The 27,477-nt window shown below is 41.4% G+C and overlaps 1 protein-coding gene and 1 pseudogene across 2 annotated transcripts in view; one reads left to right on the top strand and one right to left on the bottom strand.

Annotated features, from left to right (window-relative positions):
* The window catches only part of LOC133447386 (THAP domain-containing protein 6-like), a 44,269-nt pseudogene extending 25,945 nt beyond the window's left edge, over positions 1-18,324 (bottom strand).
* Positions 1-27,477, top strand: part of enox2 (ecto-NOX disulfide-thiol exchanger 2) — a 184,467-nt gene that overhangs the window by 19,812 nt on the left and 137,178 nt on the right. For both annotated transcript variants that reach the window (XM_061725726.1, XM_061725725.1), the window contains exon 3: positions 10,818-10,885. The gene's annotated coding sequence lies outside the window, so the exon portion shown is untranslated. The remainder of the gene's footprint in view (positions 1-10,817; positions 10,886-27,477) is intronic.

Below are 27,477 nucleotides of genomic sequence, written 5' to 3'. Positions count from 1 at the left end.
CATTGTACTGTAACTCCTTGTAGTTCAGTACCTAAAAGCGGACATCAAGTTGAGTCTGACTATTTCATAAACTTCACAGGAAACACAATAATATTTGTAAAATTATAAAAAAAAAAATTCAATTTATTCATCTTATATTCAACTTTTACTGGCAGATAAAAGAAAAAAATGCTGAACTCCATTAAGGCTGCTTTAAGGTTAAAGAGGCATGTCATTTTCATAATAAAATGAAGTATCTGGAAAAAATGCTCCAAATATGTATAAAATGATTGCAGCAAAGAGCCAATTTTCCATAGCTTGGGACAGAGACTATTAGGTTGCCTTTTGTAACAATTTTAGAGGCACTGAGCTACATTTTACAAGGTTTGGAATAAAATCATTTGACTTGTCTTTTTTTGTCATGTGTCTTATGAAATTTGATGACAGAGTGAGATTTTAACATGTCAAAAGAAAAGATTATTCACCCCATGGTCCCACTGGATGCAGAAGCCTCACTTCCCAGCGGTGTCATATAAGCTGTTGTGAACCACTGCTACTGTAATCATTGAAAGAGATCTCACCAGAGGTGCTGCAGTCTTTTGAAAAGCATCTGTGAAGCACCTCTCTGCTCAGCTTCACTACAGATACTGTATGTGCTGAGTCTGTTTCCATTGTTAAGTTGCGGCTACGTTGTGTTGGTTTACACAAGGCAGACGGGCACAAGATTGGCGTAAAGAAAACCAGACAATTTTCAAAACACTCGTGCTGTAACCCGCTTTAGAAGTTAAAAAGCTCAACATGATATTTCTGTCCTTTCTTATTAGGATAAAAGCATAAAGAATAAAGCCTGGCAGTTAACTGCTAGTTTTTGGAGTTGAAGATGACTATGACCTTATAATTACGTTTTGTAATCACACAGTCTTGAAACTTGTTAGAAAAACTTGTAACCTCATGCATCCAACCATAGAGGGAGTTTTCAGAAGCACTTTCTTTTTTTCTTACTGTTTTGTATTAGTGTATTAAAGTAATGTGCAAAATTAGTACTTTCTTTGTATTTTCTTGCTCTTGGAAGTAACACAAGGAGGGTAGATGGCTAATTTTATCTGCTTCAGTAGCAAGCCATTCTCATTTTCATTGCCTTGGATTTGGCAAAAAAGTGATGGATGGTGTTTCCATAGTTTTGAAATCATATTTGAAGTATTGCCTCCTCTGGCAGCTACCCTTCAGAAGCTCATGTTGGATCGCCTTCCTCTGCCAAGCTGTGGTCATCTGTTTTTTTCAGAACCACACAAATTTTTCAAGTAGCCAAATGAATCTTTTTCAGGGGGGAGAAAAGTTCAGCGGATTCATCTCCTTGGGCTATCATCCACAGCTGAGTGACTTCGCACCAGCAGCAGGGGGGTGTTACTTGACCCTGCACATGCCTTGAGGGATTTCTGTACTTTCTGTCTTTGACGAGTCATAACAGCTCATACTGGTGTGACGGACTATTTTGCTGGTTCTAAGAAATTGGCTTTTTAAAACTGCGACCTACCTTGAAACTGACCCACGTCTATTCACTTCCTATGTATCTTTATTTGAGTCTGTGTCGGAGAATCTACATTAAAAATGAAGTGTGTTTTTCTTAATTCCAGAGTGGACTAAATATACAGTATATAGCCATGTTAAAAAGCAAGTGCTCTCTTTAAATTCTGTGGTTTTACTGTTTATGTCAGGAACCAAATTATCAAAACAAAAACTGTTTCTTACTAGGTCTTCAAATTAGGTAAATGCAAATCAGAATTAGGTAGAGCAAGCCTGCTGTTTACTACATATGGTCTCATATAAAAGTCCTCTTCTTTGGTTGTGTACTGATGTGTTTCCCTCAACCTGTATATTACTTCTAGTATTGCTGTGTTTGGGATGTTTTGGGGCTGCAGCCCTTTGCCAGAAGGTATGTTTTCACAAGCTGAAGATGGAGTGTGTGTTTCAGGTCTGTAAAAATTGATCAATACATTTTTTTCATCAGCACCTTTCTTTCTTCTTTCTGCCTGTGCGTATGTCTCTGTTGCAAACACACGGTCATTCAACCGGACAGGTACATTAACTCAGGTGATGTAAGCAAAGATACGGATGTGCAGAATTGCACTGTATATTACTGTGAAACAGCTGTGAATTATTGTTTGTTTGTTTGTTTTGCGTTTCCTATTCACTGCTTTCTTTGCTTATCTTGGCATGTCCACCTCACCCTCTTTGCACAGGGAGAAGGGCCATGTTGGAATGCTCTTTTTGCAATTTGTAGCTGAGAAGTGTTCATTGTGTTATGAAAACCACTTTTGTGTTCTTCTGTTTTGCCCACAATGAGCTTTGCCTCCATTAGGCATCTTATGGCGCTTTTATACTAGTAACTACGCAGCGTGACTCGCCTCGTCTGGCCTCGTACCGCCTCGCCTCCACTCCACTCGCCTTGTCCTCGTTTGTTTCTAGACACCCAGATGAGAAGTGGGCGGGTTGGAGCGAAGCTGCTGTGACGTATTTGATTGTGTGATCTAAACGGAGACACTAAAGATGATGAAGAGAACATGGAGGAGATGATAAATGTGCTGCTTGGTCTGTGACTTGTGTTCAATATCAAGTTAAAAAATGAGAGTGAAAGAAGCTTCAAGCGGTGACACTTTTTTTTTGTTTGTTTGTGTCGGCGCTGTTGAGAAATCAGCTGGAGCCGCGAGCGGCTGAGAAGTGACAGAGCTCCTGGTAGATCTGGTCGTTCCTTATCGCCCGTCTACAGGTAGATCCCTTTTTCTCTCGTCAGCCACCAGGTTTATGAACATCTGCACCTCAGAGTTGGACCACGGAGCAGACTTTTGCGCTGCCGTTGCCTGTGGAATAAAATTGTCGCGAGCCGCTCTCGCGCTGACTCCCGCTTCCTGATTCAAAGTCTGACGGCCCCCCCGACCAATCACTGGCCTGTAGTGTGATGACGTCAGATCCAGGGCCGACTCAGCCGCTTATGCCCCTTTTGCATTAGTCCTTACTCTGCCCGACTCGGCTCGTCACGCCTCTACCCGTTTTGTCCCCGTTTGTTTTTCCACAGCCAGGGGAGAAGTGGGCGGGTTGGGGTGAAGCGGCTGTGACGTACTCGATTGCGCAACCGCTTTGTTCATGTCAGCGCTGATCAGAAATCAGCTGGAGCCGCGAGCGGCTGAGAGTAAAACAGCCCGTCTACATCCCTTTCTTAATTCTCTCCTCAGCCACCAGGTTTATGAACATCTGCACCTCAGAGTTGGATCACCAAACAGACGTTTTGCGCTTTAGAATAAAATCGCAGCGAGTCGCGCTCGCGCTGACTCCCGCTCGCGCTGACTCCCGCTCGCGCTGACTCCCGCTCGCGCTGACTCCCGCTCGCGCTGACTCCCGCTTCCTGATTCAAACGTCTGACGGCCCCGCCCCCCGACCAATCAGTGGCCCGAGGGTGGTGACGTCAGAAATAGTCCCGGCTCAGCCCGGATAAAACCTCGCTAGAATGGTTACAGAAATAGTATCGGCTTGGAGCGGCTCTACCCGTCTCAGCCCCTAGTGCAAAAGCGCAAGACGGGGCCCTGGCGGGTAGAACCGAGGTGAAGCGGGACTAGTGGAAAAGTGCCATAAGAACCTTGGCAGAATAGTTACAGAAAAAGTATCTACTCATAACGCCTCCACCCGCCTCGGCCCGTAGTGTAAAAGCGCAAAACGGGGGCGTGGCGAGTCAGGTCGCGCTGAGTCACCTGACCTTACTAGTGTAAAAGCGCCCTTAGTCCTCAGAAATGGGTGGGGTTTTTTTTCAACTCAAAAAAGCTTCCTTCAACATGCTGACTAATAAGAATTATAGTGGAAAGCACATCATTTTTATATTTAAACATTATAGTTTACGTTCACTAAGAGGAAATCAATGTTCTTAGGTATATATTCTGATATTTTGGAGCGAAACCTATAATAACCTGGCCACGCTGATAGTCTAATGTAGATGGAGCATCCACACTAGATAACTGCAAAATCAATGTCCAGTTGCTTCACATTTTCCTTTTGTTTTTGTTTAGAGCCAGATGTCTCGAGGGGAAGTCAACAGTCCACTGGATATCTTGAACTATCAGTTGATCTTTCTACAACTTTGACAGTAGTGGTGAAAAATGTTAACTGCTGTAGTTCATCTAATAAGGAATCTCAAACTGGATGAAATGCTGTCTCACACATTGATCATTTACATTTGGCCACCACTTACAAATCGAACATATCACAGGTGTGGAAACCAAAGGGCTACATGCAGGTTGCAAACTAATCCAAACACTGAAGCGAAGAAAAATTGCAGCCTCTCAACATTTAATCAGGAAATCAGTTATGGAGAGGGAAAAAAAATCCTGAGCGAAAGGCTGCATTAGTGTCTCGGTTTGGTTAATTTTGTTATGTCATCATAGATTTGTATCATGCTTTTGAGTTAGTCTGCATGAGGCTCCACTTCTGCTTATCAACTGCTATCAACCAAGACTGATTCCGCACATACCTGTCATGTACTTATGGTTTGATGCCTTTGTGTTTTGAGGAGGTTTTGAAGTTCCATCCATCCAGACTCTCTTTCAGGTTTGGGGAGAACATGCAAACTCCACACAGAAAGACCCCAGCTGGGAGCTGTGAGGCAACAGTGCTAACCACTACGCCACTGTGCTGCTCAAGTTTTGAAGTCTTTTCTAATTCAAATTGCAATCACTCTCATGAGGGATGTACGAGAGAGAGACTAAAACAATATTGAAATGATTTTGCTTGCAGGATATCTGCTGTTCTCCAGCCTCTCCTTGAAGCTCAGGTGCTGCTTGCCTCTCACAGGGTATTAATGCTGGAATTCGCCTTGAGATTCAACAGTAGAAAAAAGCAGCAATATCTCATCTAATTGTGTGCTGACTCTGAACTACTAACTACTGGGATTATGGGCCGGATTTATATTAGCCTTCCCAAACTATATTCTCTGTCTGCTTTTGGACTCGAGAACAAAAGTCTGCTACCCTTACATTTACTGTTACATCTGTGTCAAATTTCTTGTCAATTGGGACTTGAGGTGTGGAGCCTTTCAACAATTGTGCCTTTTGGATTTTAGGTACAGCCGGGTGCTGTGCTGTACATTTAAAACTAAAACAAAAACCTTTTTACAAACGTGTCCTTGAGCAAAGTACAGAGCCGACTCATTCCCAAGCACATTACAGTTGAGGACAATATACTGTATAAAAGTTGCAGAGTTGAGCATATCTGCAGACCAGAGTAAATAAAGATTGGTGCTCATTACAACTTTCAATCATTATGGTTATTTAAAACCATTTAAAAATTTAGTTACAGTTCTTGGTTGTGGTAGAAATGCTGTTAGGGGTCCTATTTTATATTGTATTATTAAAATTTAAGAAAAAAGTACATAAAATGTTGATGTAACACCACCAACCTTGTGTCATAATCAATGACAGCAGCCAGTTTAAACTTTACATTTTCGTTGTTTCCTTATAAAGAGAAAAAAATGACCAAAATAATCTCCATTGTTTTTGTTGGGTTTTCATATCCTCTGAGCCCAGAGAGACTTAACAATTTTTAGAAACAGCCATCCTCATTCCTGTTTTCATCGTTATTATATTATTTTTTTTAAATAAGGTTTGATTTCAGTGTACAGTGTAGATACAAAGTTTCAGCCTGCTTCTCGAGGTATTTGCCAAAGTTTCCAGATCAAATATCATGCTATGTATATTTAATTTCACCTGTGACGCTGCCTGTCCTCTAAAGTCAATATTATAAAAGGGTTTTCTGTCCACAAGCTACTCAAGGATAGTTTTTCAAACACTCCTGCTCCAGTTTGGTGTATTTTAAAATCTCACAAGGGTGTTGTCGTTGTTGTAGTTTTAAGTCCTGGTAAGACCTATATGTAATTTTATTTTTTTATTTCGTTTTTGTTAATCATGTCTTGGTGCCCAAAACTTTCCAATTGAAATGGGACGCCATTTCATGTTTATTCTTGCTGTGTCCCCCATCGTCACTCTCACCTCCATCTTCAGCCATTTCCCTTCAGAGATGCCTGCATGTCACCAGCAGTGTTAAACTCTAATAGTCATAGGAACATTTTTTGTGACACCTGCAGTAGGGCTGAACGATTAATTGCATTTGCGATAATATCGCGATGTGATAAAACGAGATTTTCAAACCGCAAAGGCTGCGATTTGACCAGTCACGTGATCTGGTCACGTGATCTGGTCACGTTGCCGGCAGGGAAAAAAAGTCAACAGTGCCGCATGTCCGCCTGTAACCTACTGTTTCTACCATGGCCTCAGTGTTAGGGCTCGGCCAGACAGGGCTTTATAGATATATGGGCTTTATACATTTATTAAATATATGACCGCGGAGTCGGCGTGGCGAGGAGCCGGGCGCCGGCGGACAGTGGAGCCGCGCTGTGAAGCCTGAATTATGGTTCCGCGTTAAATCGACGCAGAGCTTACGCCGTAGGGTACGCGGTAGGCTACGGCGTAGGTGTACGCGGCGTCGCGCGCCGTACGTACTGCGTACCCTGCGTTGGTGTAACGCGGAACCATAAATCAGCTTTAAACCACACCTGCAGCCCGTCGGAGGAGAGCGGGGCTGCGAGTTCATTGCTGGTTGGTTTTGTCAACTCTGAGCTTTGTTGGTTTGTTTGTTAGTTTGCTTGTGGGTTTTTTTCCATGTGATTTTTGAGTTATTTGTGAAGAAGTTCTGAGTTTCCTGTGAGGAAGTTTTTTTGTTCCCTGTGGGAGTTTTTCTGTGTTTTTCTATTAAACTACGCCTCGTTTTGGCTAAAGTTTAACCCGGTTTGGTGTCGTGCGATTGGGTTAGAGGTAAAGCCAGTACTCGAGTTGTAAAAAAAAAAAAATCACGGGGCATGGTGGATTTTATCATATGGGGACAGATAATTTGTGCTGATTACAAATAATATAATATATTACAAATAATAGCAGTGACCAAAACAGCTGCAGAAATACTACAGGAATGACATAGCAGCAGTTAAATGCAGCCTTCTGTAAGCTTTAAATATCCACTGGGCTTACATCAAATACATCAAAACACAACAATAAAAACACTTTTCTGAACTTATCAATATGACTCTGTCCTTCACAGGATAAATAAAATGGATCACTGCAAAAACTCACAATCTTAACAAGAATATTTGTCTTATTTCTAGTTAAAATGTCTAATTTTAGTACAAAAAATCTCATTACACTTAAAACAAGACTCATCACTGGAAAAAACAACAATTTTCACCTGTTTACAGTAGATTTTCAATTAAAATAAGTAGAAAAATCTGCCAGTGGAACAATATTTTTTTTACTTGTAATGAGAAGATAAAAAAAAGATTTTTCTACTTATTTCAAGTGAAAATTTACTTGAAACAGGTGAAAATTGTCAAATAAGTTATTTTTCTGGTAATGACTAAATGTTGAAATAGCAGTAAAACTACATTAATTGATGAAATGACATAAGAGATGGAAAGGGGGGATGGCAGTTTTACAGGGGGGATGATTTGGACCGTTTTTATTTCAGGGGGGATGCCATCCCCCCTCATCCCCCCTCAACTTCAGTACTGGGTAAAGCCACAGATTTGTTTTCTTTATTGTTGTTATCTGTGCTTTAAATAAATCTGACATTGTTTATTATAAAACAGACCAATTTATTGCTTGTGTAGTTGAAAAATACATGAGAACAGGACCTTGAAAAAATAATCGCATATTAAATCGCAATCGCAATATTGAGGAAAAAAATCGCAATTAGATTATTTTCAAAAATCGTTCAGCCCTAACCTGCAGCAAACATGAAGCCTCCCGGGCTCTGGGGTAACAGAGGGAGGTTTATCTGGCATGGCAGTCCTCGCCTCCCCATGTCATGCCACTGGAAACGGCAGCCCATAGAGTGCTCCTTCACAGTCCGATAAGGCCCCCAGACATAGAAACGCTGTGCTACACCACGGTTATTACATTGGAAGAAGGATAATATGATTTGTGAATAATAACCCTTGACACTTTGCTCCAGTTAAATACTTTACTTTTATTCTCTGAGTGACTCATCTGTACTTCGATTTTGAGTGTTGGTTACAAGTGTTAAAGCTCGGGTTATTCAGCTTACAAAACTAAAGTTTGTCAAAGAACTTAACTTGTTGTACACTTTAAATTCTGTTGTGCGTGTGTAGACTTTATTCTCTAATTTTAGAAGACCAGACTCGAGCGAGCCCCAGACGTATTTTCAGCTTATTTTTTTTGTTGTTACAGCTCCATTTCCAAACACAGATAATTTATATTTGTGCGATAAATAATAAAACCTGAGAAATCAGACTTAACATGAACATCAAACTGGCAGGATGTATTCAGGCGTCTGCTGCTTTGGGACTAGTCTTCAGCAGACTCTGTGTGAAGGCAAGATTAAACACTTCTGGTAATTTAAGATCAGAGAAGAATCTGCTGCTCTGTGTATATGTATAAATTTCACTGCAGAAAGTAACTGTCATCCAGTGCCAAGATCTTTATGATTGTATCCATAATGAATTTCCTTTTTTCATTATTGATGAGTTTCCCACAAAATCAGATTTTACTTGTGACACTTATTATTTACATGACAATAGAATCAAAAGAATGCCATCATTTTCCTCACACTGGCATTTATGTCCTTGTTTAACTATCATGTGTTAGAATATTTATCTGCCATAATTCCGTTTACGTTACAGTTCTGCACAGATACAGCTTCTTCTGACTGAAGCACAGCTCTCTTTCACAGTGAATGTACAGATATAAATACAAAACTTGATTCCCTTACAACCAAAAGCTGATTCTTCTCGCTATCTGCATTACAGAATGAATAACAACATAAAGGATATGTGTTGTGGGGACTATCATTGTGTTGAGATGTCAGGGGGTGAAACCTAGCTATAGACCGAGTCACATGCAGAGCCTTTTACACTTGTAAACTCTCTTCAGTACTGAAATGCTGGACATCATACATTGTGGAAGGTATTTTACCTTTTTCTCTTTAGTCATGACCACACTTTGAGCCTCAGACTAGAAAAATATATATATATTTTATACTATGTATGCTAGGCAGTGTTGAATAAACATGTATGGACCATCTATTGTGGTGTTTCACCATTAGCATTAAAAGTGGATTAAAACTCTTTTTTTTTTATGACTGAATTATGCAACTTTTCCTTGGAGATTAGGCGCTTCTTTTTAGCAAATGAAAGAAAATCTGTTTGTATTATTTATTATATTATTCTTTTCTTTTTGGTAGTATTTAAATTAATTTGGTGATCTTCATACATGTCCTTGATGACCTAAAATCCACATCACCATTTGATTATATAGCCAGCTTGTTTTATTTTTTTGTTTATTGTGTGTGTCAGCAAAGATTTTTGTGCTTGCTTGGCAAGAAATTCACTTTGTCACAATGCAGGCAGAAATTGCTGAGCCTAATGTAACACTTTAGGAACAGTGGAGTCATTTTGCTTCAGCAGACCACTTAATAGTTTTGGCTGTTGCAGAGTTTGGAAATCTGTCAGTCAATAGGGCCAGATAAAGAGGAGCAGTCTTAAAAGTCACTGTGTGCTTAGTGTTATTGGAAAGTGGTGGCAAGACTATTAAGCTATTCTCATAAGGATTTTAAAGTCATATAAAAAACATCTGGGAGTTTATTGTTGCTGTTGTTTCATCTTTGAAGTTCATTAACGAGCTACAGATTTGTTTTTACATTTATAGTATCCTTCCATTAAAAACAACCCTTAACCATCTCTCAAATAACTGAAAATGGAAAGTTGGACAGATGTTGTTTATTTAACTGAATACAGGAAAAAAAACGACAAAAAAACTGCATTGACAAAACTGATGCCATCTTCACCTCGATGTTTTGTTGCATAATATTGATCAGCAAGCAAAGTCTTTGGCTTTTAGTTAGGGTTAACAAAGGGTTTTTTGACCCGCTCTTCCTGAGTTAGTTGTTCTGAACAGGTCCTACCGGGTGTGAAATCCATGTTTTATGCTCCAAATGAATGCACATCCTACCGTTACCTGTTTGATTGGATTTATGAGATTACGAGTTCACATGGTATCATGTGAAAGACGCAGAGAAAGAGTGCGTAACACCTACTGAGAGAGGTCCACATGTATGTTATGGAGCGCATGTGGCCTGCATCTGCGTTACCTGAATTGTGGTTCACACTTACGACATAAAATAAGGGAAGTGTAAAGAGGGCTATCAGTCTGGAAAGGAGAGCAAACGAGTTGTTAATAGGGCTGAGACCACCCGATGAGTGCTCAACAGAAGTGTGCCAGATGGAAAATAACTTTTATGCCAGTGAAGAAAATATTTTCTAGAAATAAATTTACCAGAGTAAATTATGCCACACTTTTATGAGGTCTCTGTCATGCTTTTATTTCTCAGCACTACTGTTACAGTCTGTGATATTCACGGCCACAAGTGAGTGAAAGTCCTTGAACTGGCCGTTTGTGAAAGAATAAATCTAAATAAATGATCTGGACTTCCAATTTGAAGTTAACAAACAAACATTTGGATATCCAAGTATTTTGGGCCAGCCCTATCCCACACTGCAGTTTTGAGATATTCCTATAGATGTTTAACAGAGTTAAAGTCATGGTTTTTAGAGGGCTATTTAATGAAAGTGCAGTGTTCTTTTATCTTTCTTAGATGTGTTTAGCAGTGTGTGTATTGTCATCCTGTTGAAGGGTTCGTGACCTATAAGACTGAGATCTTTGTCTCTTGGCTGTTGGCTGTATGTTTAATGCCAGAATGTCTTGACAGACTTTTTTTTTCTTTCCCCTTTACAGATCCAAGACACCTCACGAGACAAAGCAGCAGCTGAACAACACAAGTCTCCCTCTATGTTTCACAGTGGGTATGTTGTTCCTTTTATTTGGCTTGCCAAGGTGCATCTTAGGAAAGTCAAGTGTGTTTGTTTTTTTGTTGAGTCCTCCTGGGTCTTCCTCCATGAGTGTCATTGTTGTTCAAAAGGCAGCAGATGGTGCGGTCAGACAGTGATTTACCTTGGCCTTGGAGTTTAGCTTGATTGTCCCTGGATGTTTTTATTGGCTTTTGTCTACCAGCTGTACTGTCCTTCTAATCCACCTACAGATACATTTTCTCTAGCAGCCATGTGCTGAAAGGTTGACTACAGTCCCAGACATGTTATTCTGTTATGTAATAGTAGTCACAGGAGCAGAAAACTGCTTGATATTGCCTCATAGTCTTTATTTTGATATTTTTTTATAACATTTTTTCAAAACCCATTAATTTCTTCAGCGCCTCTAGTCCAAATCATATAGTGGGAGGTTTTTTTCCCTTGTAAAAATATTGAAGTAATCTGTTACACTAATTCTGATACTATTATACATTTTAGAGGTATTAATAAATCAGTCCAGTCTAATCTTGTAAAATAAGCAATACCATTCGTTTCACACTTTTATTGGTTTACTTTATAACATTCTACAGGCCTGCAGTTATACATGTGACAACTTCTGTTACATTAAGAAACTCAGGAGGAGTGAAACGTTTTTCAAATTAATTAACATCCACACGTTAGATTTTGACATATCTTTTGTGTTTTTTTTTTCAAAAACTCCGTTTTTTTTTATTTGATAATTTTTTACTATGACAAAAATGTGATTTATATGCTGACTGATGAGTGAGTCAACAGGAAAATTGCCTGTTACATTTTTTTCATTTCTATCAAAAGTTTGTCATGGGTTTTTTTTCTGTATGGCATAATGCTAATGAGAATGAAGTAGTTTGTGTGAAAACTTCTGGTTAAATGTAATAGAAAGTAGAGTAAAGCCCTGCAAAATAGTCTTGCTGGGGAAGTGTTGCATGTGAGAAAATTTAAAAGTCCTATTGGCTCCAGAGGGAGCAGTTTGAAATCGAGTAAAGTCCTTGAAGTTATGTCGTTCAAGGCACTGAGTGATGCAACTTTGACCAAGATGAGCGGGGGAAAAAGAAAATCCTTCTTCTATCTATTGCCTGCTTCACATTTTTGCTTTAGGCTGTATTAGCTGCCATAAAACACCTGGTTCCTTACTGAACATCTGGAAACTGTTAGGTAGGGTGTAGTTTAGGCATTTAAATTCTGACTGTGCAGATAGATCCATCACATTGTGCCTTGTAATAACATAGATGATAATTAGAAGTACAAGATTTCAATTTACTAACATTAACGATTTAGAGCTGAATAATCTACATGGTGTATATTATCCAGGAGAATTTGAGCTTTGGACAACCAAAGAGCTCACAAAAAGCAGCTTGTTAAGAGCATAAAACGTCAGTTTTAGATATCACATTTCATAAATTCTGAACAACTTTTGAAAATAATTTGAAAAACACTTTTCCACCTAGGAAGACTTAATTAATAAGTCTTCACTTTGTTCATTTGCCTATGGTTGCTTTTTGAGTGAATTTAAGTCTCATGACTTTATATCATCACTTAAACAGAACATTTTTGCGAAATATAAATCAAAATCCTTCTTATTTCATTTATTTCTCATCATTTGAGTAGGACGGGAGGCAATGTAATACAGTAATGATTACTTTTCAATCTACAAGCCTCCCAGCACACCGTTTCCGCAGTCTCTGCTCGCTGCCTTGACTGGTAGGATTGCAGAAATATTTTTCTACCAGTGAATTACATGACCTTAAATAGCTTAATCAACCATGATGGTGTTACTGGGCAGTATGAAAAAACTGGTATGAAAAGGAATTATTTATATTCTCTTCAAGGTACAGAATAATTTGTTGGAAAATGAAGTGCTTTGGTGGAAAAGGAATGACTACAGAAGAGAACATCATGACTCAGTTAAATTAAATTCACCTTTTTTTTTGTATAGCACAAATTCACTTCAAAAGTCATGTCAAGGCACTTTACACAGAAATTACTCTCTTATATTCCAATAACTCCCCTTTCACTGTTATTAATTTAATCCTTTTCATTTCAATGGTGTTTAGTAGCAAAGTTCATCTTGTGCCAATTCATGAAAACTGTCTCTCTAAGGAACACAATGAAGGAACACAATGTATTGCATCAAATCTTTACTACGGTGCAGTCCCCCTTCCTGTACAAGCACAATGATAGTGGAGACAAAAAAACAAAACAAAAAAAACCCTAATTAAGAGGGCTAACAAACCTTCATCAGAACCGGACTCGGAGCTCGGCTGCGTCCCCCAGTTGTTATTCTGAGAAGATAGAGACTAAGAAACAAAGAAATTAGAATATCTCTGTATGTGACTCAAAAGAGAGCAATGTTCTTACAATAATTATGACATATACCTGTACATATAAACAGAGTGAAGAGAGCAGGAAAGAGCTCGGTGTATTAGTGAAGGTCCCCCAGCAGGCTGGACTTATCACAGGATAAATAAGGGATGTGCAAAGCACCCGACCCAAACGATTTTAGCGTCACAACAGCAGTTTTGTCCAACATTGTAGGTGGTAGATTTGAATGAATTGTAAGTGATTCCATTTTCTTCAGTTAAAACATCTAGTATGAATTATTTTGAGCATAAACAAAACAAATTCTATAATTTAAAAAATTTTTAATTGGATACATAATTGGTAATTGGATTTTTTACATGGAAATGAGATGGCATCAAGACTCGGCCCTGAGCCTGAAATGGAAATTTTTACCCCTAATAACCTCCTATGACATCTCAGAGACAGAACAGCACAGAAAGTATTTTTCAAGCCAAATACAAACTATTTTGGTTTTCAGGAATCGTCCCAGGACTTTATAGCCTGTGAAAGAGCTACAGTAGTTCACAGACAAATTCGCACTGGGTTATAACTCTTCCTTTGTTCATGGAAGACTATGCAGTGCCGCAGGTTTTTGTTGTTCTATTAAAATACGCTGCTGTGTCTGAACAGCTGCCTAATGATGACAGAATAAACTATACCTTAAAATTCAGACAAGTCTAACTCTTCATTTCACTCTCAACAGAAGTTTTAGCCGTCATGGTTTTAGCTTGAGAGATTTATAGAGTTCCACAGAGTTTTCCACAAGCCCTGTTCAGTTTGCCAATGGTGATGAACAGGTTGAAGGAAAAGGCCAGACAATTGTTGCTAATATTTAATGATGTCTGCAGATGATGTTGTGATCTATGATGAGAGTAGGGAGAAGGTGGAAGAAAACTGGCAAGGTACTGTGCCAGTGTTGAGGAATGAAGATCGGTCGCGACAAGACAGAACAAGTATTTAAATAAAATGTAAGCAGTCAGAGTGGTGAGGGTGCAAGTACTACAGGTGAGGAAGGTGCAAGAGTAAAAATGCCAGGGCTGAAATAGTTAATGCATCAGTTGAAGGATGCTGGAGATGAAGCTGCCACACTGGTGAGGAAGGGAAAGACCAAAGACCAGTTTGCTTGATGTGGTGAAAAATGATTTGCAGTTAGTTGGAGGGACAGAGGAAGATACAGAAGACCAGGTATGATGACAACAGGCAATCTGCTGTGGTGAGCTCTTATAGGGAAAATCAGAGAGAAAAAAAAGAAAATGAAGTAATGATATATTACTTTATTTTTTTTTTATACATCAGGCAATACTAGCAGCAACCATAGAAAAGCTATATTACCATGTATTTGGGGGATAAAATGCTTCTTAAGTTAGGCTAATGATATTTTCTCTGTAAGTCCCTTCCATAATATAGATAAGCATAAAACTGCATAGTTTGATAAGTACAATTCTATTGAGGTAGAGAATTCTGGCTTTTAGTTTGTGGCAAACAGCAGTCTTTCATAAAACTTGAAACATAGGGTTTATTCCAGAGATTTTGAAGCTACAGTTTATGGATGAAATCATCTCTTTTTTTTTAGTTATCACCATCAAACCTCTGATTACAAGCTGATTACTTTTGACAATCATTTTTCATCAAAAACCTTTTTCAACTTTTCCTTCATCCGTTCTCAAGGTTATAAGTATCAGCTTGCTGCACACATTTTTGTTACTCAGGCAGTTTATCAAGAGGCCAGGCAGGGTAGTGCAACAGTCCTGCTCAGAATTATTAGCATTATGTGCTGCAAATTATTATTGCTTTAGTAGTTTCATAAATATGTTATTCAGAATAGAAAAAAGATCAATGTAAGTCCATTTTTGTATATGGATGTTTTGATCAAACGTGTTTGAAAAATACATATCAGCAGTGATTTTATACAGTGAGGTAACAAAACCAGATATCACCAACAGTGCACCTGACTTTAAGAGTCAATTGTTTCTTTCTCCTTGTGTCAAAAACAGAAAAGTTGTCTTAGATGATCAGAAAAACAAATGTGTTATGCACTTTCAGTAAACAGTGTTTTAGGTTGTGGTCTATTTATATATACTACAGCACAAAATAACTTGAAACAGAAAGGATGTTCTGTATTTCAACATTTTAATGAAAAACAGAACGGATGCGAGCGGCTTCAAAATGTGGAAGATGTCAACAGTCGGGTCTCTTTTAGTGGGGGTCGAGGGTAAGATTGGAACGCTGGAACTGTGAAAGGGCTAATTCTTCAAGTCTTTTCAGCTCCATTACAGCGATGGAGTCGGAACGACCCATTGACTTAGCAAACATCACCCCATAGCACTTAGTGGCTGTGGTGTATTACTTTTTCTGTTTGAAGCACCAAAAAAGGGAAAAAGAAAGCAAACTAGAATGACAGGGTCAGAGATGGAGAAGCTGAGATGGTTGCTGCGATTCAGTTTTGTGTTTGTGGCCAAACATCATCTCAGATATAAATCAGTCGGTGCTGATTTCTTCAACCCAAGGTAGGCATGTGTTCTGGCCCTGAATAAGTGCTGGGGAATTCTTGTAGATGGCTATTCCTGGTGATGGAGGCATGCACCATGCTTGAGGCCGTTTTCTCACTTGCCCTATTTAATTCAACCCAAAGGAACTCTGCGGATGACTGGTTCATTTGGGGCAGTGTGAACACAACCACTTTCTAGTAAGCATCAAAAGATGTCATGTTTATGGTGAGAAAAAGCTCTGCGATCCCGATCTAACCATTTGCACCCATGTGCAGAACTCAAACATGTCGCCTACTCCACATGTTGGAGCTAAAACACCTTCCATAACAGACTGGACAGTGGGCAGTGCATTGTGGGTTGTAAAGGAGGATAAATAAACATGACAAAAGAAAGTATAAGTATAAATAAGAAAAAAAGGACAGCATTGGGGTCAACATCGTATATGTTGTGTTGCCAAACTTTTCAGCTCTTCCCGTCAGGCTGGTTGTCATGGAAACATGACGGATATTGACCAGTGATAGTACTGGCCGTTATCACGTGTGCTATAGTGTGACATTTGGGCTGTAGTTAAAACATTATATGTAGGGCTGCACGATTAATCGTTAAAAAATTGCGATCTCGATTCATGCTTGAACGCGATCTCATTTCCAAATGACGACGATTTAAAAAAAAAAAAAATAATAATAATTTTTTTTTTTTTTTAAAGATGGCTGCATAAAAAAATGACTAGGCCTTTGTTCTAGGTTGTTGTAGTCCTGTCATGGTCAACTATCATGTTGTCATGTTTGTTATATTTTGTTAATGATTGTGGATTACATTTGGAGAAACATCTACCTTTCTCATCACCTGACACATATTGCACATAAATATTGTTAAAATTGTTATTGTTAAAATTATTTAAAGACAAGAGAGATATTTATTGTTTTTATGTTCAATGTCAGCTGTTACAGCCAAAAGCAGCCAGAGGAATAATTTGTTGCCTCAGAACTATAGGATCTGTTACAAGTCCCCTTTCTGAAAGGGTGTTCAACTCAGGGAGGAACAAATATTGTTAAATTGTTATTATTGTTTAAATTATTTAAAGACAAGAGAGATGTTTATTGTTTTTATGTTCAATGTCAGCTGTTATAAAGTTGATGCCAGTCTTTTATCAGGCACCATCATATTTTTTGTAACGTTTACCTTTCGTATCGGCAGCTTCTTAATAGCAGCAAAAGGCAATGGGGGGTTCATCCCAGCCAGAGGAATAATTTGTTGCCTCAGAACTACAGGATCTGTTACAAGTCCCCTTTCTGAAAGGGTGTTCAACTCAGGGAGGAACAAATATTGTTCAAAATTGTTATTATTGTTTAAATTATTCAAAGGTTTGTGTAAAGAAGACAAGAGATGTTTATTGTTATTATATTTTTGTTCAGCTGTTGCAAAGTTAAAGTAATAAGTGCAATAAATTTTATATTGGAAAAAAAATCGTGAGAGAATCGTGATCTCAATTCTAAGCAAAAAAATTGTGATTCTCATTTTGTCCAGAATCGTGCAGCCCTAATTATATGTGAACATGAACTAAACTAACAAAAAAAATGAAATGCAATCTGGCGTTCAGCTGCATATGTGAAGATAACCTCGGGCCCCATCAAACTACCCTGGACCCCCGCTAATGGCAACCTGCCTATGAAAGGATTGACAGCTCTGACCTCGTCATAGACGGGACACCGCCCTACTGAAATAAGATTCGCCACCATTATAGTCGGGGGTCATTTCTGTAGATCTTCTGAAATATGTCTTTCAGATTAACTGTTGCCAGTTATTCTGATTAGAATTATATTTAGCTACTAGTAGAGGTGCATTACTTTAAAACATTGAAACTTTGGTTTTGAGTCACCTAAGTACATCGAACATGTTAGGATGCCTCGTCATAACTCATACAAGGAAAATATCACATTATCTCATCATTATTACTTTAGTTATAAGTGGTGGCCAAATTTGGATTCTTTAAAGCTGTTGGTCCTTGCCTCATAAAATGGATACTCTAAAGCAATAGACCCCAATTTTTTTAATCCCTTTATTTCTCATGACTTTTTCCTTTGATGTGGAGTATGAAAAGATGTGAAACGGAGTACACCCCACTCGTGTTGTGCCACAGGCAGGAGCAGACTATTAAAAGTGAGACAGCTGCACACTGTGCTTTCGCAGTGCTTTGGAAAGTAATTGAGGGAAATCTGACTATAAACATTTTTCTGTAACATTACATTACTAGTGAATAGGCAAAGTGACAGAGTTAACAGAAATAGAAAATTTAGTTTGGGTACGAGAGAATGCGTTATTTTGCCTTTGGTCATTTATTCACAGCATCCTCTACGTGCATTTTAATAATGCAAGACAACCCCCTCACCAGCAAGTCTGTTTTATTTACCTAAAACCATTTAAAACATTCACATCACTGCCACAATTGGTTGGTGGTAAATGAGGTGGGTTTATTCTGTATTTTTCCAGTTTCAAAGATGCTTCTTGACAAAATTATTCAAACCAGGAGAGGGTTGTTGACAGATATTGAACGTCTTACCGAAGCATTTCGGGTGCAGGAAGAACTATGTCTTGTTGTGGCCCCCAGTCCTTCTCTTTCTGATCTCTACATGGAACTTAGGCCGCCTCCTACATGATGAACCTGATGCAACCACTTGTGACGAGGAGAGCTGAGCCCCGTCTTATCTTTCACATGCAACACTCCTTTTTTTTAAATTGTTGGGTGAATGAAGATTGTTCCTCTTTTCTAGCAGTTGCACATATTGAAACGAGAAAAATATTAAGTACTGATGTTTTATGGGTCCTACCAGGAGGTGGCTTGATGTTTGGTGTGTTTGACGCTTTATGTTGTCCCTTGCTTACGCCTTTTGTCATACCAATCAACCAATTAAAATTCTTCCCACTTCTTACACAAGAAAGCTGGCTGTCTGTCAGGTTTGACACAGCTTTTATTAGAGCTGGGTATCCATTCAAATGTCAAGAATCGATTCCGATTCTTAAGATTCAGAATCGATTATCACCATTTGATTCGATCCGATTCGATATTGATTTGGGTTAGTGTTGCCTGGATTATATGACTGTAAAATAACTATTGAAATAATAATTTCACAATAATTATTGTGAAATAACGAAGAAATAAATAACTCAAATAGGCATTTCAATATCCATTTAAAGTGCAAAAAAAGAAAGAAATTGCAACAGCTCAAGCAGTAAACAAATTATTTTAGCTTGTCTGATTTATTCTGTCACCAGACACACAGCTTGCCATGAAGCACCCGGCATTTTTCAGGTATTTCATGACAAACCGTGTCCGATAACAGAAGAAACCAAACAAGCTATAGTAAATATAGATAATATGATATATTATGATAGTATTAATATACTTCATTGAACTAATATAACATTTAGAAATTTAAGCTGAAATGTCCAGCATTTTCTCTAAAGAAACGTTAATTTAGTTCAGGAGTTTTCAAAACTACTGGGATTAAAGTTCACCAGGCAAAAATGTAATGATGAGGAAAAAAAAATAAATAAATAAATCGATCTTTAGACATACAAATCGATTTTTAGGAATTAATATGAGAATCGATTTAGAATCAGAGAATCGATTTAGAATCAGAAAATCGATTTTTTTCAACACAGGCCTAGCTTTTATACATTTCCTCTGTGATAATAGATGGCATTTTTAGCGTGATGGTGATCAATGTATTGCATAAACAACATACTACCTGTCCGTTTGGGTCCATTCTGTTCATCAGAAACACTGGCAACGGTCAGTATCACAGACTTGTGGGACACCTCTGCTTGGCCGGTTTGCTTCGGATATAAAAGCTAGCTGCTAGTTATCATGCAATGTGGAAAAATAGCCTGTATCCTCAACCACACAAATACAAAACATACCAGATTCACCCACTATCCCTGCCACTTCTCTCCCAGCTTCACTGCTAAGGTTCATTTAATGATATGACCCCAAAGTCCGGGTTATATAACATGAGACTATTAAGGAGTTTTTATTGTCATTTCAGCACATGTGAGACATGAGATGTGACGCAATGCGTTTCCCTGGTCCCGGAGCAAGCCCTGTAAGAAGAGTAACAAAATAGAATAGAAATAAATAATGGAATAAAATATTGAAGCAGTAAAAACAGTAAACAACAGGTAGGAATGGGTGATATTTTACCGTTCACGATAGACCGTCAAAAAAATTCCTCATGATAAGAATTCTTCATCTCGCGGTAAAAACGATAAATTCCCGTTGATGACGTTTTTGTGTAAAGCTGATTTATAGTTCTGCGTTAAATCCACGCTTAACGTACGTGAAGGGAGGGAGGGAGGGAAGGAAGGGAGGGAGGGAGGAAGGAAGGAAGGAAGGAAGGAAGGAAGGAAGGAAGGAAGGAAGGAAGGAAGGAAGGAAGGAAGGAAGGAAGGAAGGAAGGAAGGAAGGAAGGAAGGAAGGAAGGAAGGAAGGAAGGAAGGAAGGAAGGAAGGAAGGAAGGAAGGAAGGAAGGAAGGAAGGAAGGAAGGAAGGAAGGAAGGAAGGAAGGAAGGAAGGAAGGAAGGAAGGAAGGAAGGAAGGAAGGAAGGAAGGAAGGAAGGAAGGAAGGAAGGAAGGAAGGAAGGAAGGAAGGAAGGAAGGGAAAAAAGAAGGAAGGAAGGGAAAAAAGAAGGAAGGGAGAAAAGAGGAAGGGAAGAAGGAAGGGAGGGAAAAAAGAAGGTAGAAAGATAGATAGATAGATTTATAGTTACAAAGACGGAGTTGAATTGGTATTTTTTTTATCGTCATTTTTATCGTTATCGGGATAAATGCCAGAAATTATCGTGATACATTTTTTAGTCCATACCGCCCATCCCTAACAACAGGGTAGTAATGAGGGAAGTGAGGGAACAACTGCATTCTGTGTATTGCAGTGCAAAGTAGCATTGTCTGTTGTTTTTGGAGGTGGGAGGGGGAGATCCGGACAGGTGTGGGGGGGCTACAAGGGTCCTCCAGAGTTCAGCAGTCTCACAGCTTCAGGGCAGAAGCTGTTCCTACGTCTGGAGGTCCTGCTCTTGATGCTTACCAGCCTCCTGCCTGAGGGAAGAGGGACAAACGGGGCACGTACATGAAGGGTGTTCTTCATGATGCAAGAGGACCGTTGCCTGCATCCAGAGGTGTAAATATCCTCTGTGCAGCTTCCACCACCCTCTGCAGAGCTCTCTTCTCTGCTGCAGAGCAGCTGCCGTGCCGCACGGCGACGCAGGAGCACAGGACACTTTCCACCACACCTATGTAGAAGGAGGCCAGGACTGAGCTCCTCAGGAAGCAGAGGTGCTGGTGTGCCTTCCTAATTGGGTTGGAAGTGTTGATGCTCCAGGTGAGGTCGTCAGAAATGTGTACGCCCAGGTACCTGAAGCTGGAGTCCACTTCCAACGCTGTCCCTCCGATGAGGGGAAGGGGGAGATGTCTGCCCCTTCTGAAGTTCACAATCATCTCCTTGGTCTCATCTCCTTCTGCCCGTTATTGGTCTGTCCAGCCTATGATTTGATTGGCTAGCACCTTAGCTGGATAGCTACAGTTTAATATGTTGATGCTTGTGTTGAATCCTGAAAAGTTTGAACTTTTCTCAAAAATGATGCAACAAACCCATAATTCATTTCAGCAACGCTTGATGTCACCCAATTCACAGTCAATGGACAGCAATGCCTCCAACGTTTATTTGTGTGCTTACGGTTACTAAAATGTGTGTTGATCAAAATACCACAGTAATGCACATTTGAAACCATATCTTTACATCAGCAGCTGGATTTAGGGGTTGGAGTTGGGATGCGGGGTGTGCTCCTTTAGAAATGTCCTCATTGGGGATGCTGGGTAATGGTCCTCTTAATCTGGGTCTGTGATGTCACAGACATCACAAATGCCCTCAGTGCAAGGTGTCCAAAAGCAGAGAAAAAATATTGCATTATATTGGAGTTTTTTTTTGTGTATTAGACACTTCAAACACTGATATGTGCTTTCAAAACAAGTAAAAACTGTGTGTTACATTTTTACTCGAGAGAATATAATTTTAATGCCAAAGTTATCAGCATTCATAAAGGTGTTGTGATTGTACAGGATGGATACAGAAGATAATTATTAAGACCTTAAAAGGGGCACGACCTTGTTTCTTCTTATTGGCATGCCTGTTGTTCGGTCATGTACACGAATTATACAAATATATCTCATTGTTATATCTATTAAACATCATAAACTAAAAGCAGGCATTAGCAAATGTTTTTTATTTCTGTTCTCAAAGGGAAATCCACAAAGTAATCATTTAGCCTCCTTAACATTTAGCTCTGCGTCTCCAGCTGATATCAAATCCAATCTCTCTTTTTTTATTTATTTATTTATTTTTTTGAATTTTTTTTTTGTTTGGCTTTTCTTTTTCTTTTTCTCCTTTTTAACCCAAATTTAGTTTCCTTACACACACAACGTGACATCCTGGGCTGTAGCTCTCCGTGTGTGTGAGTGAGTGGAAGAAAATGATTTCCCCAACCTCCTCATCAGCAGTGAATGGGAAGACAGCATGTGTCTACCACTGTTGAACAGCTCTAGCAGGTTCCCAGCCTGCTCGTAAAAGAAGGAAGAATGCCTCTCCGAGGACTGCCTTTAGCGAAACTATTCAGTCACCGTGGCTGTTTCCCATAACCATCACCACAACTGTCAGGTTTGTGGCTCAGAGGCCAGAACTTTGTTCACAAGTTATTAAATAGTATGCAGACTGCGTCAACAGTCTTTTAATGCTTGTATTTTTTTTATAACATTGTCTCAAATAATCCCTTTGGCTCTTAACTATACAATAGTACATTGAATCAAATATGTATCTAAATTCGGTAGGAGTGAATTAATTGATTTGATTTAGATAAAATAGATAATTCATTTTTAAAATTTTTTGTTTCTAAAATAAAGCCCACAAATATGTTTCAATGACATATAACAAGCATGTAACAGCTTTTAACATCTTTTGATCGTGGTTTTGCCACTTATTTGTTTTAGGAACTTATTTAATCTGTTAATTTGATTTTTATTATTTTGATTCTCTCTGCTTTTGCGTGCCTTTAGTTTAGTTTAGTTTGCTTTGCTGTTGCATTAATGGACGTGATTAATGCATGTTCCCGGGCTGGTGTTGATTCTCACCCGGGTCGTGTGAAATCTCAGTGGCTGGACGAAAGGCAACTTGACTTTGTTGTCTCTGTTCCTGATGTGTCACCTTCCATCCAGAAGGCTTTGTCAGCTCATAAGAGGCTGTTGTTACCTGTGTCCCTGCAATCCAGTGATTTCATCTGACTGGAACATATTGATCCCTGGATCATACAGTGGGCTTACCATATTTTCTTTTCAGCCATTGTGAAGACTTATTTGATGTGTACGCTGAAATGACGAAGATCAGAAAGGTGGAAATTAGGGCAGAGTGTCATGGTTTCCCAGTGTAGTTTTTTAGTTTTACTCACTCCCCTGTTTTTCCAGATCCTGCCACCCTAATCAGCCAGAGATCCACTCATTCCCTTCACCTGTGCTTCCCCACCCAGCTCCACACCTGGTTTCCCTCATCAGCAGTTCCCCTCATATACCGGCCCATTTCCACCTTCTTGTTTGCCAGATTGTCGTGTGCTTTTGCCTCGCTTTCCAGCCTTCCTGATTTCTGTCCTGTTCCTGCCTGCCTGCCTGTAACCCTGCATGATTCTTGGTTTTATGGATTTTTGCCTGCCCGTTTTGGTTTTGTTTGCCTGATCTGCCTGACTGCCCGGTTTGACCCCTGCCTGCCTTTTGACAAAGATTAAAGCCTCTTGGACTCTGATCCTGCCTGGTGTTGTGCATTTGGGTTCTCTGTCCTGTCTGAGCCGTGACAGTACAATCTGGCCAAGACTGAACCCAGCCAACATGGACCTACCACGTAAGGAAGAGGATTTGTGGGATTTTTTTTATGGGGACCAAGTGGCGTTCTACCACCGTACGGTGAAGGGGACGGGGACATGTCCCCAGTTCTGGCCTGTTGCTGTTCCCGAGGTGGTCCCAGACCCACCCCAGTCCCTTCCCCCTTTCTGGGGAACACGCCTGGCTCTGGGTGGGCCCAGGAGCCTGCAGGCTCAGGGGAGGCAACGACGAAGGCGTCAGCCCCAGCCCCAGCTTGCTCCAGCCCCAGCTCCTGCTCCGGCTCCTGCTCCAGCTCCTGCTCCGGCTCCTGCTCCAGCTCCTGCTCCGGCTCCTGCTCCAGCTCCTGCTCCGGCTGCTGCTCCGGCTCCTGCTCCGGCTCCTGCTCCAGCTCCAGCTCCTGCTCCAGCTCCTGTTCCGGCCCCCCGCATCCTGTCTGCTCCTGTTCCGGCCCCCCGCATCCTGTCTGCTCCTGTTCCGGCCCCCCGCATCCTGTCTGCTCCTGTTCCGGCCCCCTGCATCCTGTCTGCTCCTGTTCCGGCCCCCCGCATCCTGTCTGCTCCTGTTCCGGCCCCCCGCATCCTGTCTGCTCCTGTTCCGGCCCCCTGCATCCTGTCTGCTCCTGTTCCGGCCCCCCGCATCCTGTCTGCTCCTGTTCCGGCCCCCCGCATCCTGTCTGCTCCGGTTCCGGCCCCCCGCATCCTGTCTGCCCCGGTTCCGGCCCCCCGCATCCTGTCTGCCCCGGTTCTGGCCCCCCGCATCCTGTCTGCCCCGGTTCCGGCCCCCCGCCTCCTGTCAGCCCCGACTCCGGCTCCCCGCCTCCTGTCAGCCCCGACTCTTGTTCCTGAGGCGGTCCCGCAGCCCTCGGTTCCTGAGGCGATCCTGGGTGGATCTGCCGCAGTCCCAGACCGACCCCCTGACCAGTCTGCCGCAGTCCCAGACCGACCCCCTGACCAGTCTGCCGCAGTCCCAGACCGACCCCCTGACCAGTCTGCCGCAGTCCCAGACCGACCCCCTGACCAGCCTACCAAAGTCCCAGACCGACCCCCTGACCGGCCTGCCGCACTCCCAGACCGACCCCCTGACCAGCCTGCCAAAGTCCCAGATCGACCCCCTGACCGGCCTGCCGCACTCCCAGACCGACCCCCTGACCGGCCTGCCGCAGTCCCAGACCGACCCCCTGACCGGTCTGCCGCAGTCCCAGACCGACCCCCTGACCGGTCTGCCGCAGTCCCAGACCGACCCCCTGACCGGTCTGCCGCAGTCCCAGACCGACCCCCTGACCGGTCTGCCGCAGTCCCAGACCGACCCCCTGACCGGTCTGCCGCAGTCCCAGACCGACCCCCTGACCGGTCTGCCGCAGTCCCAGACCGACCCCCTGACCAGCCTGCCAAGCCCCCAGACCGACCCCCTGACCAGTCTGCCGCAGTCCCAGACCAACCCCCTGACCAGCCTGCCAAGCCCCCAGACCGACCCCCTGACCAGCCTGCCGCAGTCCCAGACCGACCCCCTGACCAGCCTGCCGCAGTCCCAGACCGACCCCCTGACCAGCCTGCCGCAGTCCCAGACCGACCCCCTGACCAGCCTGCCAAGCCCCCAGACCGACCCCCTGACCAGTCTGCCGCAGTCCCAGACCGACCCCCTGACCAGCCTGCCAAGCCCCCAGACCGACCCTCTGACCAGCCTGCCGCAGTCCCAGACCAACCCCCTGACCAGCCTGCCGCAGTCCCAGACCGACCCCCTGACCCGCCTGCCAAGCCCCGAGACCGACCCCCGGACCCGCCTGCCAAGCCCCGAGACCGACCCCCTGACCCGCCTGCCATGCCCCAAGACCGACCCCCTGACCCGCCTGCCAAGCCCCGAGACCGACCCCCGGATCCGCCTGTTACGCCCCAAGGGCGACCCCCCGAACTGCCTCACCGGTCTGCCCGGCACCGAGGACGGCCCCCGGAGCTTTGGCCGTTTGTTGGCCGGGGCCCTCCTCCGGACCCCCTCCTCCTGCCCTGGGTGGGGGGTTTTGGGACATCTGGAATCTGTCCCTTGAGGGGGGGGTTCTGTCATGGTTTCCCAGTGTAGTTTTTTAGTTTTACTCACTCCCCTGTTTTTCCAGATCCTGCCACCCTAATCAGCCAGAGATCCACTCATTCCCTTCACCTGTGCTTCCCCACCCAGCTCCACACCTGGTTTCCCTCATCAGCAGTTCCCCTCATATACCGGCCCATTTCCACCTTCTTGTTTGCCAGATTGTCGTGTGCTTTTGCCTCGCTTTCCAGCCTTCCTGATTTCTGTCCTGTTCCTGCCTGCCTGCCTGTAACCCTGCATGATTCTTGGTTTTATGGATTTTTGCCTGCCCGTTTTGGTTTTGTTTGCCTGATCTGCCTGACTGCCCGGTTTGACCCCTGCCTGCCTTTTGACAAAGATTAAAGCCTCTTGGACTCTGATCCTGCCTGGTGTTGTGCATTTGGGTTCTCTGTCCTGTCTGAGCCGTGACACAGAGTCACTGGCTTCATTGCAGCAGCTGCTTTTAGTGCACCTCCCTAAGAAGTAAAGCCCAACCGATGCAGGGTTTTACCGACCGATACCTCGGGCTACACATTATATTGACAATTCGCTGTCACCCACATGGCATATTGTGCTCAAAACAATAATGCATTGATCCTGTGAATGTAAGAGATATTGTTGACCAATAAAATAAACACTCAAGGTCCTATTTAAAAAAAAAAAAAAAAAAATTTTAGAATTATTTTTTTAACCTTTTGGTTAATTCTCCCCGTTACTGCAGAAAATGTCTCAAGCGAGCTGAAGATGTTACAACAAAATTATCAAGGCACTGCATTTTCATGCAGCTAGGTTGGTTCATTAACAATATAGCATTTGCTGGTAGGTGTATTTTTTTAAATATATATTTATATGAATAAAACCAAAATGTCACAATATAAAACATTTTTTGCATAAAATTTTTTTCCTTTAATATTTGAATTGGCTATTGACTGTCTGAGGTCCATGTTATCTGCAACAGAAAGATAGTATGTAACTAGTATTTATTTATGTATTTATTTATTTATTTTCATTTCAATTTAATTAAAAAAAATACTTAATTAATTCCCAAAGGGAAGTTTTATGTTGCAATAGCTGTCATTATTTACATTTTTTCAAAGAGCATTATTGATGGTTATAGCCGTAGGCAAGCAGGATCACCTGAAAGGCAAGTTTACCTGTTGTGTATGCTTCATGTACAAGACAATCAAAGGGCTTTAGATAAAAACATTTAAAAAAAGAGGAGTTTAAAAGCAAAATTAAAGACACACAGACATAAGTTAATAAGAATAGAACAAATGAGATGCAAGAGCGGTCTGTGTTGAAGTGTATCTGACTGAAGACACTGTTATTGAATTACAGTCTTATATTGCAAGTCATATCATCATTCCAATTTTCAGCGATCTTCCAGAAACATGAAACATTACAGATTCCCCTTACACTTATTCCATAAAAAATGCCATATAAAAATAAAGCTGTTTTATTTTCATAACAAATATCATTTGAGCAACAAAATATATAAAATCTCTATTTGTGTAAAGTTTGTGGAGTTTCAAAAAGCATCTTACAGCCAAATCGTTGCAGAGTGGACCAATTATGCAAAACCACACTTATAACATGGTTAAAGGATATTTTATCTCATCTTATCTTTCATTTTTTTATATTAATTTATTGGCCATTTAATGGCCAATATCAATGATACCAGCTGATATCAGAATATCTGCCTGCAAATAAGTTGGTCGGGCTCTAATAACGTGACTGAGATCCACCTC

Source organism: Cololabis saira, chromosome 7, assembly GCF_033807715.1.
Source record: "Cololabis saira isolate AMF1-May2022 chromosome 7, fColSai1.1, whole genome shotgun sequence".
Classification (NCBI taxonomy): domain Eukaryota; kingdom Metazoa; phylum Chordata; class Actinopteri; order Beloniformes; family Belonidae; genus Cololabis; species Cololabis saira.
The sequence above is the reverse complement of the archived record's forward strand: the minus strand, read 5'-3'. Positions and strand labels throughout refer to the sequence as shown.